Here is an 18,669-nt window from a genome sequence, read left to right as displayed (position 1 = left end):
GTGGCATGTCTAGGTGTGCAGTCCATCACTTTACAGACCCCTCCCACGTCCAACAGGGCTTGTTCTAGGCATTTTGGACTTGGATAAAAAGTTGGAAGAAAATGTGGTATAAAGATGGACGATTTAGCGGCTTGGATGATCAGATCGGTAGGACGTTTAATTAGACAATTTTCGAAACGAAAAAAAGTTGGACATATTTTTTTGAAAATGTGTCTTCAGCTGTTTTTTACTTTGGACGACTTGCGAGATGGATGTAAACGGACTTAGACATCCCTTTTGATTATGCCCTTCCAAATGTCTAGACAAATGTGCCTATAATAGAAGATCATCTGCAGTTTTGTTGAGAATACTGTATCTGAGTGTCCTAGGCGTACCGAACTAGAAGACTAAGTTTAGGCGCTGTTTATAGAATCTGGGCCAAAAGGTTTTGTGGTTCTCCCAAGTAGTGTATCTTATGCACTAAAAAATAATTTTAAATGTTATTATGTGTTGTATAGGTAACAAGTGTTCCTCTTGTAACAGAGGGGTGATAGCACTGTTAAAAGTTTTAAAGCCTAAATTTCAGAGTGAGCCATAAATATAGTGGTTAAGGTCACTGAAATTTAAAGGCACTAAAAATTGAAACATAACTCTGGTGTTCCAGATCCAGATTTCACCATTTCCTGGAATTCTGATACATTGCAACTCCCAAAGCACTTGTTCCCCACATGGATCAGCAGCAGGCAAAGTTCTTACACACACATCATCTCCTTCTACCCTGGGGTCAGTCTTTTCATTTGAGCCTCAAGATCTGCATGACATATACTGTACAATACAGCGGTATTAGTCCCGAGAAAGGGGCACAAATGAGATGTTGAGGCATCACATCCACTTGAATTGGCCCTTAAAAGTTTTTATTGAATAGTATCCATGCAAGTCGTACAATGGCAATGAAATTCTAAACATTTTAACTTAGTCAATTACATTCTATGACCCAAGGGTAAAGGGAATGGAACTTGATATACCACTTTCTCTGGGTGTGTTTACAATCAAAGTGGTTATACTCATACATATTTTAGACAGGTTCTTATTTTTTGTACCTGGGACAATGAAGTGTTAAGTGACTTGCTTAGAGCCACAAGGAGCTGCAGTGGGAATTGAGCTCACAACCTGAGGGTGCTGAGGCAGCTGCTCTAACCAAGTGGCTACTCCTCCCGATAGGATATATGCAGTAGCTATATAACTATATCTTTATATAATTCTATATATTACTAATGTGCATTCATTAGTGCACGTTTGGTTGTCTTAAAAATTTTAGTCCATGCTAAATTGATTCTACAAATCTATTGATTAACATGCACACAATCAATTTGCATGCATTATATAATTCTAGCATATGTATAAAAAAATTGAGTGTGTAACAAGAACAAAAAATAAACAATGTGGAAATATCTAAAAAATGAACAGAAAATGGCTGTGCACATCCTTACTATCAATAGATTAAGTAAATATAAATATAGATACAATTAGATATAGAAATAGGCATCTATTGATACATATATTTATTAGCACTTTCTTCATGTATTGATCATTTAATTTGTTTTGTATGTTCATGGCAACTGAAATTTAGGGCTCACTTTACAAAGGTGCGTTAGAGTCTTAATGTGCGGAATAGCGTGCACTAAAATGCCACTCACGCTAGCTGCTACCGCCTCCTCTTAAGCAGTTGGTAGTTTTTCGGGTAGCGCATGCTATAACGCGTGCTAATCCGGTGCGGGCGCTAAAAATGCTAGTGTACCTTTGTAAAAGGAGCCCTTAAACTTTATTTGAAGGCATCTAGAAACTCCTTCATCACAATAGTCTTTTAGTATACCTCAATCCTTGAGTTTTATAGTAAATATGCTAACATATGTTTCCGTAGGACTTTGAAAAATACTATTATTATCCATGAATTATACACTTTTCATTTTACAATAAAGAAACACATTTTAATTACAATACAAATTATATGGTATGCCATGCAGCAGTAAACAAAGAATTCATTTGTGATCCTTCTGCGCTTATCATATGTTGACTAATTAGTTTCTCCATGAGACTCCAAGTGACTCTTCTGCAGTAAAAAGCTCCAGAGGATATAAAGGTTAATTTTGAAGTAATTACAAATAGTCAGCTAACATTATAATTAATAGTTACACTTAAATCACAACAGTCTTCTTGATCCCAATAAATTGTTTCTGCTAATTTGCCTTGAATGAAAATCTTGGACAAGAACATTTAATGTGTCACCTTTCAATCAACTGGGCTTTGAAGTGGAATAAAACTACTTTACAGTAGTTGTACAATTTGGATATTTTTAACTAGCAAGAATCGCGCCTCGTATAAACCTCATTGGCTATGATACTGCCACTGCACAAAGCTGTAATTGTAAAAAACAAAAACAAAACAATAATCAGTCATAGAAAATGCAAAGGTCTTTCATTAAATTTCCATTGTATTGACAACTTGAAAAGATATGTATTAGGAGGATTTGAATGCCCTCTTTTCATAATCATTTCTACCTCTAAAGCACAGTAAGTAAATTTGTGGGTTGCTATATACCAGGGGTAGGGAACTCCGATCCTCAAGAGACATAGTCCAGTTGGGTTTTCAGGATTTCCCCAATGAATATGCATTGAAAGCAGTGCATGCAAATAGATCTCATGCATATTCATTGTGGAAATCCTGAAAACCCGACTGGAATATGGCTCTCGAGGACCGGAGTTCCCTACCCCTGCTATATACAGTAGATTGCAATTATAAAGTTAAGCTTGTTCCATTCCAAACTTTTTAAACTATCAAAGCAGCATAAACAATAGGCACAACCTCATGAGAAAGGAATTAAAAGTCTTGGCGTAATTATATTAAAATTTTCCATAAGACAGGGGTGTCCAATGTCGGTCCTCGAGGGCCGCAATCCAGTCGGGTTTTCAGGATTTCCCCAATGAATATGCATGAGATCTATTAGCATACAATGAAAGCAGTGCATGCAAATAGACCTCATGTATATTCATTGGGGAAATCCTGAAAATACGACTGGACTGCGGCCCTCGAGGACCGACATTGGACACCCCTGCCATAAGATGATGAAATCTATGATGCCAACAAGAAAGGACTTGATAAAGATCTAGGCTATATTTCACATTATAAACCACTTTGCCACTTTCTGATCAGTCACCCATTTCTTCCAGTTTCTCCCCATCTCCCCCCCACGCATCTCCCTATCTTCCCCCTCAACACTGCCATTGAAATGCTTTTACTTTCTACTGATATGTTCTGATATTGTCATTTTTTGCTCATTTTGTCCTGATCGGAAGAAGGCTAGTGAAGAATGCATCGCTAATACAATAAAAAGGTACCATCATATTTTCTTATTTTATTCCTACTTCTATTTTTTACATATTTAAAGAAAATGTTAAAAAAAAAGAGAGGGCAATTTTCAAACTGTAAAGTCTGTGGATATCTTTTTTTATTATTTAGACATAATTTATAGTAGTTTTTAAAGGATATTTTTCCCTTAGAACATGGACTAGGAAAAGGTATGAACACAAATTATACACTTGTTTCAACATCTAATTTTCTGGGTTAAATAATTTGGAAATGTGGAGGGGCACTTTTGATATGATATCCAGGTCCAAAAGTAAATGCCTATCTCAAAAAGACCAGAAAAGCACTGGTAGAATGAATCATCAGGAACAATTATTTTTTCACTCAACAAGTAGTTAAGTTCTGGAACTTGTTGCCAAAGGATGTGGTAATAGTAATTAGCATAGCTCAGTTTTAAAAAGTTTGGACAAGTTCATTGAGGAAAAGTTCATAGTCTGCTACTGAGATAGACATGAGGGAAGCCACTGGTTGCTCTAGGATTGGTAGCATGCATTTGGGTTTCTGCCAGGTACCTTTGACATGGATTAACCACTGTTGGAAATAGGATACTGGACTAGATGAACCACTGGTCTGATCCAGTATGGCTATTCTTATGTTTAATGTTAAAAAAAAAAACATGTCAACAAATTACATATAATTGGAAAAATTGGAATAGATTAAATTATAATTTTTGGTGGAACTCCTTATGTCATATTTATAAAATGGAGAGACTTATTGCAATACAACAGGGTTGTTTCAGGAAATTTCAAGATCTTTGGGAGCCATTAACAAAGTATTGTAATGATTAGAAAAATCTTGTTTCCCTTAAATTTACAAGTTCAATTATGGGGTGGGAGGGAGGGTATTTTTATTGTTACATGTTGTATAAGTATTGATTATATGATAGATAAGGGTGGGGAGGGGGGGAGATAAGAGAATATTATATGTATCACTAGCTGATTACCCGGCGTTGCCCGGATATTTATTTATCCCAAAATGTCCAACCCCCTACATGTCCCACCCCCCACGTTACCCCCCCACATGTCCCAAACGCCCCACCCCCATGTCCCAACCCCCTACCCTCCACATGTCCCAAAGGAATGTCCCTCTCTATGGGGCTGAACTTAGACTTAAACGGCATCGGGAGTGTCGGTATTCATCTCAGCGAGCCCGAAAACTATGGGTTGGACATCTGTCGCTTAATTTTAACATAATTTTAACATATCACCCCCTTCCCACCCCCACAGTATTTTACCCCGTCCCACCTGCACAATATTTTTCCCCAGATATTAAGTCATATGTGTACCAAGTTTGGTTGAAATCTCTCCATGCGTTTCAGAGTTATGCTGAGTATTCATCTGTGAGCCCGAAAACACTATGGGGTAGATACTAAAATCTGTCATTTTCAATCATTTTTACATATCCCCCCTTCCCACCCCCACAGTGTTTGTCCTCAGATAGTAAGTAATGTGTATGTCAAGTTTGGTTGAAATCTGTCCATGCATTGAAGAGTTATGCTGGAACATACATACATACACACACACACATATATTCAAATTATAATGTGAAATATTTGACAAAATGAATACAATACAACTAACGCAAAACTTGATTATAAACAACATTTTTAGTTTCCCCTCCAGGAGCAAGAACATATAAATTCTTGGGTGAACCCACCCTTGAGCAAGCAACATAGAGTTGTGGGCCGCGAGACCCCCAGAACATATCACCCCAGGTAGTGAGGGATCTGCATACCAAGTTTCGTTCAAATCGGTCAAGCCGTTTTTGAATTACTGTGAGAATGGCAGCTTTTTACATTTTTTCCATTGACATGAATGGGTGAAATCTGATTTTATGTTTGTAGCTCCGCCCACGTGTGCAGGTGGGCTGCGAGACCCCCAGAACATATCACCCCAGGTAGTGAGGGATCTGCATACCAAGTTTCGTTCAAATCGGTCAAGCCGTTTTTGAATTACTGTGAGAATGGCAGCTTTTTACATTTTTTCCATTGACATGAATGGGTGAAATCTGATTTTATGTTTGTAGCTCCACCCACGTGTGCAGGTGGGCTGCGAGACCCCCAGAACATATCACCCCAGGTAGTGAGGGATCTGCATACCAAGTTTCGTTCAAATCGGTCAAGCCGTTTTTGAATTACTGTGAGAATGGCAGCTTTTTACATTTTTTCCATTGACATGAATCGGTGAAATCTGATTTTATGTTTGTAGCTCCGCCCACGTGTGCAGGTGGGCCGCGAGACCCCCAGAACATATCATCCCAGGTAGTGAGGGATCTGCATACCAAGTTTCGTTCAAATCGGTCAAGCTGTTTTTGCGTGATCGCGGCACATACACACACACATACATACATACATACACACATACATACCTCCGATTTTATATATATAGATTGTTGATTATTAAGTGATATATTTATGGTTATTTGTATGGATATGTTATCACACTTATTATAAGTTTAAAAATGAATAAAGATTTAAAAAATAAAATAAAATACACCTGCCAAAACCATCCATAATAAAGATGCACCACAGACTGACATAGATGTCATCAGATAGACATGTATACCAATGGAAAATAACCCTCGGAAAATGCCTACATGCAGAAGTAGTCCTATTTGAAGGTGAATAAAGCTTGTCAGTCAACATCAGGATGTCCTTTCCATGGGTGCCACAGCTATATATGGTGCTGATTGTGGAAGGGCATTTTCCATTTAGCCCAACATGTCTCTGAGAAGAGAGTCAAATTTCTCAGCAGGGGAATCTCAGCTCCTTTCTCCTCCTGTGCCTCAGACATAGGAGATAAATCATGACAAAGCATTACCACCTGCTACCACACAACTAGGGCATTTTTTTAAAAAAGGGCATTAAAAAAACAATTAAGAAGTCTAAAAAATGGCATAAATCAGCACTTGGAGGTCTTAATTGCTAGGATGTGCAAGTGCTGATGCTCAAAACTGTCTTTCTGGACATCTTGTGAGGCTGCTGTGCATCTAAAACTAAAGGGGTATATATTGGAGGCGTGTTCTGGATGGGCTTAGACTTGGACATCTTATGGCAATAATTGAACTTTCCCAAGATGTCCTTGATGAAACTTAAAATGGCTATATTAATTAACACATTCAACATAAGAACATAAGCAATGCCTCCGCTGGGTCAGACCTGAGGTCCATCGTGCCCAGCAGTCCGCTCACGCGACAGCCCAACAGGTCCAGGACCTGTGCAGTAATCATCTATCTATACCCTTCAATCCCCTTTTCCAGCAGGAAATTGTCCAATCCTTTCTTAAACCCCAGTACCATACTCTGCCCTATTACGTCCTCTGGAAGCGCATTCCAGGTGTCCACCACTCGTTGGGTAAAGAAGAACTTCCTAGCATTCGTTTTGAATCTGTCCCCTTTCAACTTTTCTGAATGCCCTCTTGTTCTTTTATTTTTTGAAAGTTTGAAGAATCTGTCCCTCTATACTCTCTCTATGCCCTTCATGATCTTGTAAGTCTCTATCATATCCCCTCTAAGTCTCCTCTTCTCCAGGGAAAAAGAGACCCAGTTCCTCCAATCTCTCAGCGTATGAAAGGTTTTCCATCCCTTTTATCAGACGTGTCGCTCTCCTCTGAACCCTCTCGAATAATGCCATATCCTTCTTAAGGTACGGAGACCAGTACTGGACACAGTACTCCAGATGCGGACACACCATCGCCCGATACAACGGCAGGATAACTTTTTTCATTCTGGTTGTAATACCCTTCTTGATTATACCACTGCACACTGTGTCGTCGGTTTCATTGTCATGTCCACCATTAGTGCTTCAAAATCTTCTATAGCTTATGTGGGAAATATGCATATGATATAAGGCTTAGAGCACAGAAACCTCTAAGAAGTTTTTTAGGATCGTCAGAAAGCTGTCAGTGTTAATAATACCCGGCAACAGCAATCCTTATTGATCCATTTTCCCTTAAACTCTTTTGTTCTATGAATTTATACTGTTTTTCTTTTTTTCCTCTCAAAACCTAAACTTTTTCAAAACTGTGTAATACTCCAGACTTATCTTCTACGGTGGTAAGTTCTTCCTCTAATCTTCAATAAATAATCACCATCTCTCTCGACTTGCATGTTTCAGATATTCCTTTCTTCAGGGTTGAGGGGTCCATACTTTATATCTACAACAAGTAATTCATATTTAAAATCCAGTATGCAGTTACACTCTCCCGTAGAAGGAAAACAAAAAACTTTTTATACAAATCTTCATACTGCACTAGAAGCACTTATCCAAACTGATCTCATTGCTGCATTTCACATCATGGTGGCGGCATTCATTAATGAGACATCAGATGGTGCATCATTGATTCAGTTAAGGTAGGGTGGAAGGGTGGCAATTTACAGAAATATTTAGCCATTAAAGAACAATGGTAGATATTTAAATTGAATTCACTGACACCAAATAGGCTGAATGAAGAAACAGAGTGCTTATCCATCGTGTAATAAATTCTGTAAAACTGTACATAAGGAATGCGGGTATTGCAGGTGTTTTTTTGACAATATCCGTAAGTATGAAAGAAAATGCAAACTGCGACATTGGAAAAATGTCTGCGCACATGATGTGTGATCAGCTGGAGATTTAAAGTCTCGTTAATGAACGCCGCTGCCATGATGTGAAATGCAACAATGAGATCAGTTTAGGTAAGCGTTTCTAGTGCAGTATGAAGATTTGTATAAAAAGTTTTCTGTTTTTCTTGTTCGGGAGAGTGTGACTGCATATTAGTTTTTAAATATGAATTACTTGTTGTACATATAAAGTATGGATCCTTCAACCTTGATGAAAGGAATATCTGAAACATGCATGTCGGGAGAGGTGACGATTTTTGATTGAAGAGTGAAGGAAGAACTTACCACAGTAAAAGATAAGTCTGGAGTATTATACAGTTTTGAAAATGTTTAGGTTTGAGAGGAAAAAAGAAAAAAAAGTATATATTCACAAAACAAATGAGTTTAAAGGAAAATGGATCAATGAGGATTGCTGCTGCCAGGGACTTTTAACCCTGACAGCCTTCTGACGATCCATGAATGGATGATGAAATCATTCAATGACAAATGTCCATCATACTCCATAGTGAAAAAGTGGTGTGCAAACTTTCAATGTGGAGATTTTGAGACCGAGATGCAGCAAGGTCTAAGAGGCCTCAAACAGTGTCAACTCCTGATTAATATCAGCTAAACAATTGCTGAGACACTGCAGATATCCAAGGAATTGTTGGGTGTATAATCCACGAGTAGCTGGGTATGCAGAAGCTGCCAGCGAAGTGAGTGCCCAAATGCTTGAATGTTGACGAGATTGCCTGCATGGTCTATAAAGCGATTTATGATGAAATCTCTGAAGGACTGGTATCAGATATCAAGAGTCCCTTTTCTTTCCATACCGCAAGAAAGGTGCAACATCTTAAGCTGTCCTTTCTCTCCCCTCACCAGGTTTAATAGAAAAAGCTTTTTGAGATCACCTTTGAATCCCTGGGCCTCAGAATCTGGAACAGACTACCCCTATATTTACTTCAGATCCCCTCCTATTACAGCTTCAGGAGAATGTTAGACTTATCTATTCTTATAATGACTGACCTCTATCCAATACTATCTAGAATCTAGCTGCTAAATGTAATAATTGATCCCAATCTTCTTCTTACACGAGACTGATCTCTATCTAATATGTTCACTAGAACCTAATTGCTAATGTAATAACTCATCCCAATCTTACTGTAAGCCACAATGATTACCTGCTAAAAATAGCGAGATATGAGAAACTATATGGTATGATATGGTAAGTAGCTGGCTGCTTCAACATCTCTGATGCCAGTGGAGACTCTACAGGGCAGAGGTCAGACAATGCTTCACCACAGTGGCCAGAGGGAGGGGATGGAGAACTGGTCACAAGCAGGGATGGGAGAGAGGGATGGCTGAGGGCATGTGGGGGAGAGGGTGTGTTGTGATGCATATCACTGTGGTGGCAAGAGGGTGGATGGTGTGGTAGGTTGAGTGTGTGTATGTTATGGGTGGGTAGGCAAGTCAGGCGGTTGGGGAATAGTGGTGGTGGTGGTGGAGGATGGGGAGGGTGTGCTGATGGGTTTGTCACAATCAATTGGGAAAATAATTTAGCATTCACTGTCATTCCTGCACCTCCCTGTGGTTGCTGATCCACCCCCTCTGATGTCACTTCCTTGTTCCAAAGCAGAGACGGCAGCTGCAGGAAGGTCCCATGATGACTGAATTTAAGTGTACAGCCACTGCTGCTGATTCGAGCAGCATACAGCAGCAGTGGGGAGGTGGGGAGGTGAGGAGGCAAGGTACTGGATGGCATTGGGGTGGAGGGAGAGATAATGGAGCAAGTTACTGGTATGGAAGTTTTGTGGAGGGAGAAAAAGGGGGCAGATGCTGATGGAATTGGTGTGCAGGGAGAGAGAGAGAGAGACAGAAGGGGAAGGATATTGGAAAGAATTAGGTTGTAGGGAAAGAAAGGGGACAGATGCTGATGGAAGTGGATTGATGGGGAGAGAGAAATGGCAGACACTGGATGTTAGTGGGGAGAGGAGAGGGAGAGCCTTTATTGGATAGAAGTGGGGATGGGAAAGAGAAGGGAGCAGATGCTGGATGGAATTGGGAAGGAGAGAGAGAAAGAGGTGAGCAGATGCAGGAAGGAAATGGGGAGGAAAATTAAAGTGGCAGATGTAGGATGGAAGTTGAGAGGACAGAGAAAGGAGTAGATGCTGAATGGGAGGAGTAGAGAAAGAGGGCACATGATGTAAGGAGGGGGATAAATAAAGGGCACATACTGGATGGGGAAGAGGATAGAGTTAGTGAAATACTGGAGGGGTGAGGGAAAGAGGTGGCAAGCTGTAGGTAGACACAGTAAAAAGGGAAATTGAGGACTGAATAGTAAGAATTTAATCTAGACAGATGCAGAAAATAAATTGAGAAAGAAGATGAGGAAAGAATAGAAAAGGGAAGGGATGTCTGGTGCTGTTCTCGGAGATAGCCCCCAGGAAAGGGAATTGGGAGTACTTGTAGACAAGTCAATGAAGCCATCCGCGCAATGCGTGGCGGCAGCAAAAACGGCAAACAGAATGCTAGGAATGATCAAGAAGGGGATCACAAACAGATCTGAGAAGGTTATCATGCCACTATACCAGGCCATGGTGCGTCCCCACCTAGAATACTGCGTCCAATACTGGTCGATGTACATGAAAAAGGACATAGTACTACTCGAAAAGGTCCAGAGAAGAGCGACAAAAATAGTTAAGGAACTGGAGGAATTGCCGTATAATGAGAGGCTAGAAAAACTGGGCCTCTTCTCCCTTGAAAAGAGGAGACTGAGAGAGGACATGATCGAAACATTCAAGATATTGAAGGGAATTGACTTCGTAGAGAAAGAGAGATTGTTTACCCTCTCCAAGGTAGAAAGAAAAAGAGGGCACTCTCTAAAGTTAAAAGGGGACAGATTCCATACAAACATGAGGAAGTTCTTCTTCACCCAGAGAGTGGTAGAAATCTAGAATGCTCTTCCAGAGGCTGTTATAGGGGAAAGCACCATCCAGGGATTCAAGAAAAGGTTAGATAAGTTCTTGCCGAACCAGAAAATATGAAAGTAAGGCTAGATTCAAATAGGGCACTGGTCTTTGAACTAAGGGCCGCCATGCGAGCAGACTGCTGGGCACGATGGACCACTGGTCTGACCCAGCAGTGGCAATTCTTATGTTCTTATGAGAGTGAAATGCCAGCGATGGGGTGGGGTGTGGAGAGGGAAGGGAAAGAAAGGAGATAGTGAAAAGCCAGACTATGGGGATATGGTAGAGGGAAGGGAAGGAGAGGAGAGAGTTGCCAGACCATTGGGGGAGGGGAGAGAGGGAAGAAGATGGGGGTGAAGGGAGAGATGGAAGGAGGAGGCAGACAGTTTCTGGAGAGAAACATAGAAACATGATGGCAGATAAAGGCCAAATGGACCATCTAGTCTGCCTATCTGCAGTAACCCTCATCTCTCTCTTTCTCCAAGAGATCCCACATGCCTATCCCAGGCCCTTTTGAATTCAGACACAGTCTCTGTCTCCACCACCGCTTCTGGGAGACTGTTCTATATAGAGAAGATGCAATATAGAAGGGGCAGACAGAGGGAAGGAAGAGAGTGATGAGAAGATGAGGAAAAGAGAAACCAGAGAAGACAAAGGTAGAAAATTTTTTTCTATTTTTTAGTTGCTATAGGATAAAGTATTATTTTAACTGTGTTGATAAATATTTATAAATAAAAAATGGAAATAAGGTTGTAATACATTTTTGAGTAATTCAGAGACCAAAACCCTCTTCTTCAGATCAGGACAGGATACTGTAACAGCAGTGTACTTTACTGACCTGAGAACAGAGGTTTTAGCTTCTGAAAACTAATTGAAAAATGTATTAGTCTAATATAATGGTATTATCTTATTTTTCATTTTAGTTTTAGTTCCTCTCCTCCCCCCTCCCTTTTGGCTTCCTTTTATAAAGCCACATTAGACTTTATTATTGTCAGCCACAGCTGATATTAGCTCTGATGCTCATAGGAATTCTATGAGCGCCAGAACTTTTACTGCCATGGCTGGTGATAAAAAAACCTAATGCAGCTTCATAAAAGGGAGGATTTATGAAGCCGCATTAGTGATTTTTTATCACCAACTGCAGTGGTAAAAGTTCTGATGCTCATACAATTCATATGAACGTTGGAGCTTTAACTACCATGGCCTGCAATTAAAAAACAAACAAACCCTAATGCAGCTTCATAAAAGTGGAGGGGGTTATTAGTTAATTTGTAAAGGGATGATTGCTATTTCTCAATTGTTTTTTTTTTCAAATTTACATCTTCTATCTTTATATTTTGCACAATATTAGGGGATATGCATCACTGTTTCTGTGGTGTTGCATTGTAAGCAGAGTCCAGCATCTTGGTGGTTTAGTTTAAATTTTGTTTACAGATTTCTATTTTACCCCCCCCCCCCCAAAACACACACTTTTTACAAAACTGTAGTGTGGTTTTTAGTGTGGCTGTGGTGGTAACAGTTCTGACGCTTATAGGAATTCCTATGAGCATCAGAGCTAATATCGCTGCGGCTGGAGATAAAAAAATCCTAATGGTTTGTAAAAGGGGAGGGGCAGGATTTAGCTAATATTGCTGCAGCTGCCGATAAGCGTTATGATTCTGTAAAAGGGGTGGGTTAGTTTGTGATTATATATTTCATACTGGGCATAGGTGTTTTCTATGTTCTGTGTGTATGAAAGACATGGTTCTCTGTTCTCTGTGCAGGATCAATCTGTACTAATCTGGCTTGTTTAGTTTTACAATGGGTGTATTGATATTCTACTGCTCACTTCAGTATGTAAGATGCTGCCTTTTCCTAGGTACACTCTTGTTGTGAGATGCGTGGATTGTTATTAAAAATCATGTTTTGATATAGATGAGAGGGGTGTAAAAAATGATGGGCCCCGGGTGTCACATATGCTAGGTACACCACTGCTGAGTGCACTAATTTGTATGGGTTGAGGCAGAACCTCATGTATGAGCACACATATCCACTATTTACCCTTTCACATCACACATGACCTGCATGTTCATAGAATGATAGATTTTCCTATTCATATTGTTGTCCTATGCCTGGGAGGTTGTGTGTTTGTGCTATCAATGACCCCTATGACCGAGGGGAAGCAGCCTATGGAGTGGAACTGGGTCATGTTGTTCTGGCAGGCCTGGACAATGCTGGGGAAGGAGTCACAGTAAATCATACCAATAATCATCAGAACTGCCAATTTACAAGAGCTATAATACAAAATATGTGTGATTCACCACTATTTGCTTTATAGAAGCAAAATCTTACATTTCAAAAAATGTTATTAATTACTTCTTATCTATTTTAATTTACACTGAAGTTGTAATGCTTAATAGCAGAGTTCTAAAATGAGGCATGAGTTCTTTTAAATGAGCAATTACTGACACTTATTTTATAGGTGGTGAAGGCGCACATGTTAATTCTGTGCAAATCAGCTAGCATACTAAGAGGTTCATAATCGAAACATAAATATGTCTAAAAACCCATCTAAATCAGCACTTGGACGACTTCAAAGACAGGTTGTCCAAATGTTGATAATCAAAATAGGTTTTTAGGCATATCTAGAGGCATTTTAGGTCTCCAACTGCCACTTTGTGTCCAGAGCGAAAGTGGTGTTTTTCGAGGAGTGGTTAGGGTGGGAGATGGGTGGGATGTGGGCCGACCAAACTTAGTTGTCCTGCAGCCATAGTCGAATGTTTGATGAGACTGCTTAGACGGTACTTATACGTTGTGATTTAGACGATCTAAAAACAGGTATAAGTGCCCAAAAGGTAATCAAAGTGACTAGATAATTACTGCAGGGACAAAGTACAGACCCCCCACACACTCCCTCAGTGATCACTAATCCCCCATACCGCCATAAAAATCAGAATAAAGACATACATACTAGTGCTGCCCAATTTGTGATTCGAATCGATTCATTTTTTTTTTTTTAAATTGGCCTTGCCAATTTGGTGGGGGTCAGTCAGGAAGTGCATGAGGCTATGCCAGTCGTCTTCAATGCAAGATCCACGCACCTGACTGGAGCTCTATTCCCCCCCTCCCCTGCGGGATCCAGTACTTATTTACCCTCTAGCTCCCCAACAGCACTGGACGTGTTCATCGGGGCCAATGGCTGCGTTACAAACACGCTGCCTTCTAGCGCCCTGGAAGCTTTTCCTCTGTTACAGCATCTGACCATTGGGAAGGCTGCCTTTTGAGTGTTAGGGTGGGGTTTGGTTTCCTGGCATGGTTTACGCACTGTGGAAATTGGAATTTGTGAGCTGTGCAGAGTGAGGAACATGTTTGAGTAGGGAGGAACAGCGGCTAATGGAAAGATCAGTGTTCCACTGACAACTGTCATGGGGTCGGAATGGATGAGACTTCCCATGTTGTGCATCTTTGGGAGAATTCTCACCTATGCAAGAACAGGAAACTGTAGCTGAGTGATAGGCTTCCGGGGCTGCTGAAGGCATCGTGTTTGCTTTACTCGTGCTGCCTGCGCGACCCCAAGACTGAAAGTGCAGCGAGCAAGTAAAGGATCCCGTGGGGGATGGGAGAATAGAGTTCTAGATATGTGAGCGGGCCCAGATGAGTGGGACAGGCTGGAGGGAGAGAGATTGATCTATGGGGACTGGAGCTAGTCAGAGAAACTACTCGGCCCAGATGAGTGGGACAGGCTGGAGGGAGAGAGATTGACCTGTGGAGAGCTGGTCAGAGAAACTGCTGGAGTGTGGTTGGGGGAAAACAAAATGTTAAAAAGAGACAGCAAAAGAAACTAGTGAGAACAGGATGGGAACAAAGAGCAGAGTACTGGGTAAAAATCTGGATCTCATGCTTCCTTGAAAATGATAAAGGATCCGACTGGGAGAGAGATGGTGAACAATGGGATTTAGGGAGGGAAGGAACAGAAAGGGAGAGAAGTTGGACACAAGGGATGGTGTGGAGAGGGGGTGGGGGATAGAGATACTGGATAGGAGGGTAGTTGGAAAGAGAAAGGGAGAGCTGGTGGACCCTGGGGTGGTGGGGAAGGAGGGAGAGATGCTGGATGAAAGGGTAATTGAGAAAAGGAGAGATGGTGGATCTGGGGATGGAGATAGGGAGGTCCATCACTGCAGCTGCAGGGATGGAGATGAAAAAATGAAAGATGCCAGACCTCTGGGGGAGGGAAGGGAAACGGAAGGGGAGGACAGAGATTGAAGATGGATGGTTAGCATGGAGAAAGAAGAAAAAAGGAGACCATGGCATGCGAGTTAGCAGAAGACAACCAGAGCCTGGGACCAACATGATTTGAATAATGACCAGAGAACAAAAGGTAGAAAAATATTTTTTTTTCTGTTTTGTGATTACAATATGTCAGATTTGAACTGCGAATGTCAGCTTGGATTTAACAGAGAGAGGAAAGGTCTTTTTTGTTTGTTTATTTTGTTTACACCACACTGCCAGTATGGGTAGGAGAGGGCAAAGGGGGTGAAGAGGCTATAAAAGGGGTGAAGAGGCTATAAAATAAACCCACCAGGATGTCTGAAAAAAAATACCCAATTGGGCAGGAAAATCAAATCGAATCAAAAAATCAATTCAATAGGCTGAATCGAATCGAATCGAATCTAAATATTTTTTTTTCCTGAATCGGCAGCACTAATACATACTTGCCTCCAGAATATCAGCACCTGGCATAGGAAAGCTAGTAGAGCTTCACAGAGGTGGCTTAGTAGTCTGGGGGGTGGGCTAGTGAACCATAAAGAGGAGGACCCAGGCACATAAACCACTACTGCATTCATGGTGAAAAATGTGAGTCCACTGAAAAACCCATAACTCTACTGTACTGCACCTGCAGCCATAAGGGCTATTGGGGTGGTAGACAGGTGGGTATAGTAGGTTTGGGGGGCTCACCATGACCTGCAAAGGAGTTGTGATGACGCCACCAGCGTTATTGACTTTAAGAATAAATGGGATGCCCTAGTAGGATCCTTACGAGGGTCGAGTTAAGGAACTAGGTCATTAGTACTCAGACTTAATGGGGTGGGTCAGTAGAGTGGGCAGACTTGATGGGCTATAGCCCTTTTCTGCCGTCATCTTTCTATGTTTCTATGTTTCTATGTTTATGTGGCACAAAAACAAAACCCTAAAGGACTAAATTAGCCAATAATGTCCAAAGAAATAGAATATAAATAAAAATAAAAAATTGGCTAAACGGTCCCTAACCCTTAGAAGGGGTGATTAAAGGCTTAAGGCTGGTCACTTAAATAATAATAATAATAATAATAATAAATAGTGGATAACTGGTGGACGTCAGTATGAGCCTTTCAAGGATCAATAGAAAGTGTAGGCTCAGGCTATATCTCATAGGTGACTAGCACCAGAACCTGAGTCCAAATGGTAGTCCATCTTAACGTAACCACCATTTAGTGCCAATGTGGGAAAAATGCCTAATAAACATTGCCTTCAAGGGAGAGGACCAAAAAATAAAGAAAAATTTTTTTGTGTATGTGAAATAAATGTTTTTGATGACGTCAATAAACTCCTAAAATGTCACAATGTTGTAAAATCCTTAAAATGCAAGTGCTTCAGAAGATCATGCAAACGTGCTAAGAAAAACCTAAATGTTGAAAAAATCCTTATAAGCTGGAAATCTAAGTAAAAATCTCCTATTGGGTGAAAAATATGAAAATATATATATAAGTTTAAAATTCAAAGTGCTACCAATATGAAATAAATGTAAAAAATTCATCAAACAATTTAATATATTAAAAGTTCATAGCGCCGTGCAATCATAGCATCACAAAATCATAATATTTCGTAGAATTTCATAAATAGAAGTTCATAGCACGATATAAAAATTCATAGCGTCAAATAATCAAGGTACTATATAGATTGTAGCACCATATGATCATAACACCATATAATCGTACACCATTCAGTTTATAGCACCATATAATCAGTGTTCCCGCTAAGCTGCGCTGGCCTGCGTTCGCGCACAAAATAGTACATCGCAGCGCACAAGTTTCTCTTCACAGCGCACACACGCGTCGCAAAGGTAAGGGGAGGTAAGGTAAGGGGACGCATTGGGGGGATTGCACTTCCCCACAATTGCCATGCTTCGGTTCCTCTTCTTCCTTCCTTCCTCCCCCCCCCGCGGGACCCTGCGGCACCATCAACTCTTACTCCCTCTAATGTCGGCCCTGCAGCTCCAGACTTCCTCGCACCTTCTCCCCTCCCCCTTTGGATCGCTATTATTTTAAATGTTATAGCCGCGGAGCTGTATACATCAGTGGAGATGTCTAACCTCGGCCTGCCCCGGAACTCTTACTGCAACAGTGACTTCCTGTTCCTGCCTAGACGGGCGGCTGCTGCAGTAAGAGTTCCGGGGCAGGCCGAGGTTAGACATCTCCACTGATGGATACAGCTCCGCGGCTATAACAGCTCCTGCAGCTCTGCACTTCCCCACAATTGCCATGCTTCGGTTCCTCTTCTTCCTTCCTTCCTCCCCCCCCCCCCGCGGGACCCTGCGGCACCATCAACTCTTATTCCCTCTAATGTCGGCCCTGCAGCTCCAGACTTCCTCGCACCTTCTCCCCTCCCCCTTTGGATCGCTATTATTTTAAATGTTATAGCCGCGGAGCTGTATCCATCAGTGGAGATGTCTAACCTCGGCCTGCCCCGGAACTCTTACTGCAGCAGCCGCCCGTCTAGGCAGGAACAGGAAGTCACTGTTGCAGTAAGAGTTCCGGGGCAGGCCGAGGTTAGACATCTCCACTGATGGATACAGCTCCGCGGCTATAACATTTAAAATAATAGCGATCCAAAGGGGGAGGGGAGAAGGTGCGAGGAAGTCTGGAGCTGCAGGGCCGACATTAGAGGGAGTAAGAGTTGATGGTGCCTCAGGGTCCCGCGGGGGGGGGGGGAGGAAGGAAGGAAGAAGAGGAACCGAAGCATGGCAATTGTGGGGAAGTGCAGAGCTGCAGGGAAGAGTGTTGCGGTACCCAGCTGGAGGGAGAAGGAAGATGAGGGAGGGAATTAAAGGAGATGCCAGGGCTTGGAGCGTAGGAGGAAGGTATGCCAGTCTAAGGGAAAAGGAAGGGGGAGATGTGAGAGCATGGAGGGGGAGCGAAAGATGGAAGAAAAGGAAAGGAGAGAGATGCCAGAGAATCAGGGAAGGGGAGATACCAGACTATGAGGAGAGGTGTGGGAGAGGGAAGGCGAGGAGAGAGATGCCAGACCAATGGGGTGAAAGGAGAGATGGAAGGGGGAGGCATACAGTTTCTGGAAGGGGCATAGAAGGAGAGAAGATGCCATATAGGGGAAGAGAGACGGCAGACAGTGGATGGAAGGAAGAGAGTTACAAGAAGATGAGGAAAGGAGAAACCACAGAAGACAAAGGTAGAAAAAAATTTCTATTTATTTATTGCTTTAGGAGACATGTGTCACTGTTTCTGTGAAGCATTGTATGCAGAGTCCAGCTTCTTGCTGGTTCAATTTAACCTTTGTCTATGTATTTTTATTTTATCCCCCCTTTTACAAAACTGTGAAGCGTTTTTAGCACCAGCCTTGGTGGTAGCAGCTCTGATGCTCAGAATTTTATGAGCATCAGAGCTGTTACCTCCGTAGCTAAAATCCACACTACAGTTTTGTAAAAGAGGGAGGGGTTAGTTTGTGATTACATATTCCTTACTAGGCGAAG

The 18,669-nt window shown here is 41.6% G+C and overlaps 1 pseudogene; it reads right to left on the bottom strand.

Moving 5' to 3' along the window:
* Positions 1-2,293: 2,293 nt before the first annotated feature.
* Positions 2,294-2,397, bottom strand: LOC117367338 (annotated as a pseudogene).
* Positions 2,398-18,669: the final 16,272 nt, after the last annotated feature.

The sequence above is a fragment of the Geotrypetes seraphini genome, chromosome 9, assembly GCF_902459505.1.
Source record: "Geotrypetes seraphini chromosome 9, aGeoSer1.1, whole genome shotgun sequence".
Classification (NCBI taxonomy): domain Eukaryota; kingdom Metazoa; phylum Chordata; class Amphibia; order Gymnophiona; family Dermophiidae; genus Geotrypetes; species Geotrypetes seraphini.
The sequence above is the reverse complement of the archived record's forward strand: the minus strand, read 5'-3'. Positions and strand labels throughout refer to the sequence as shown.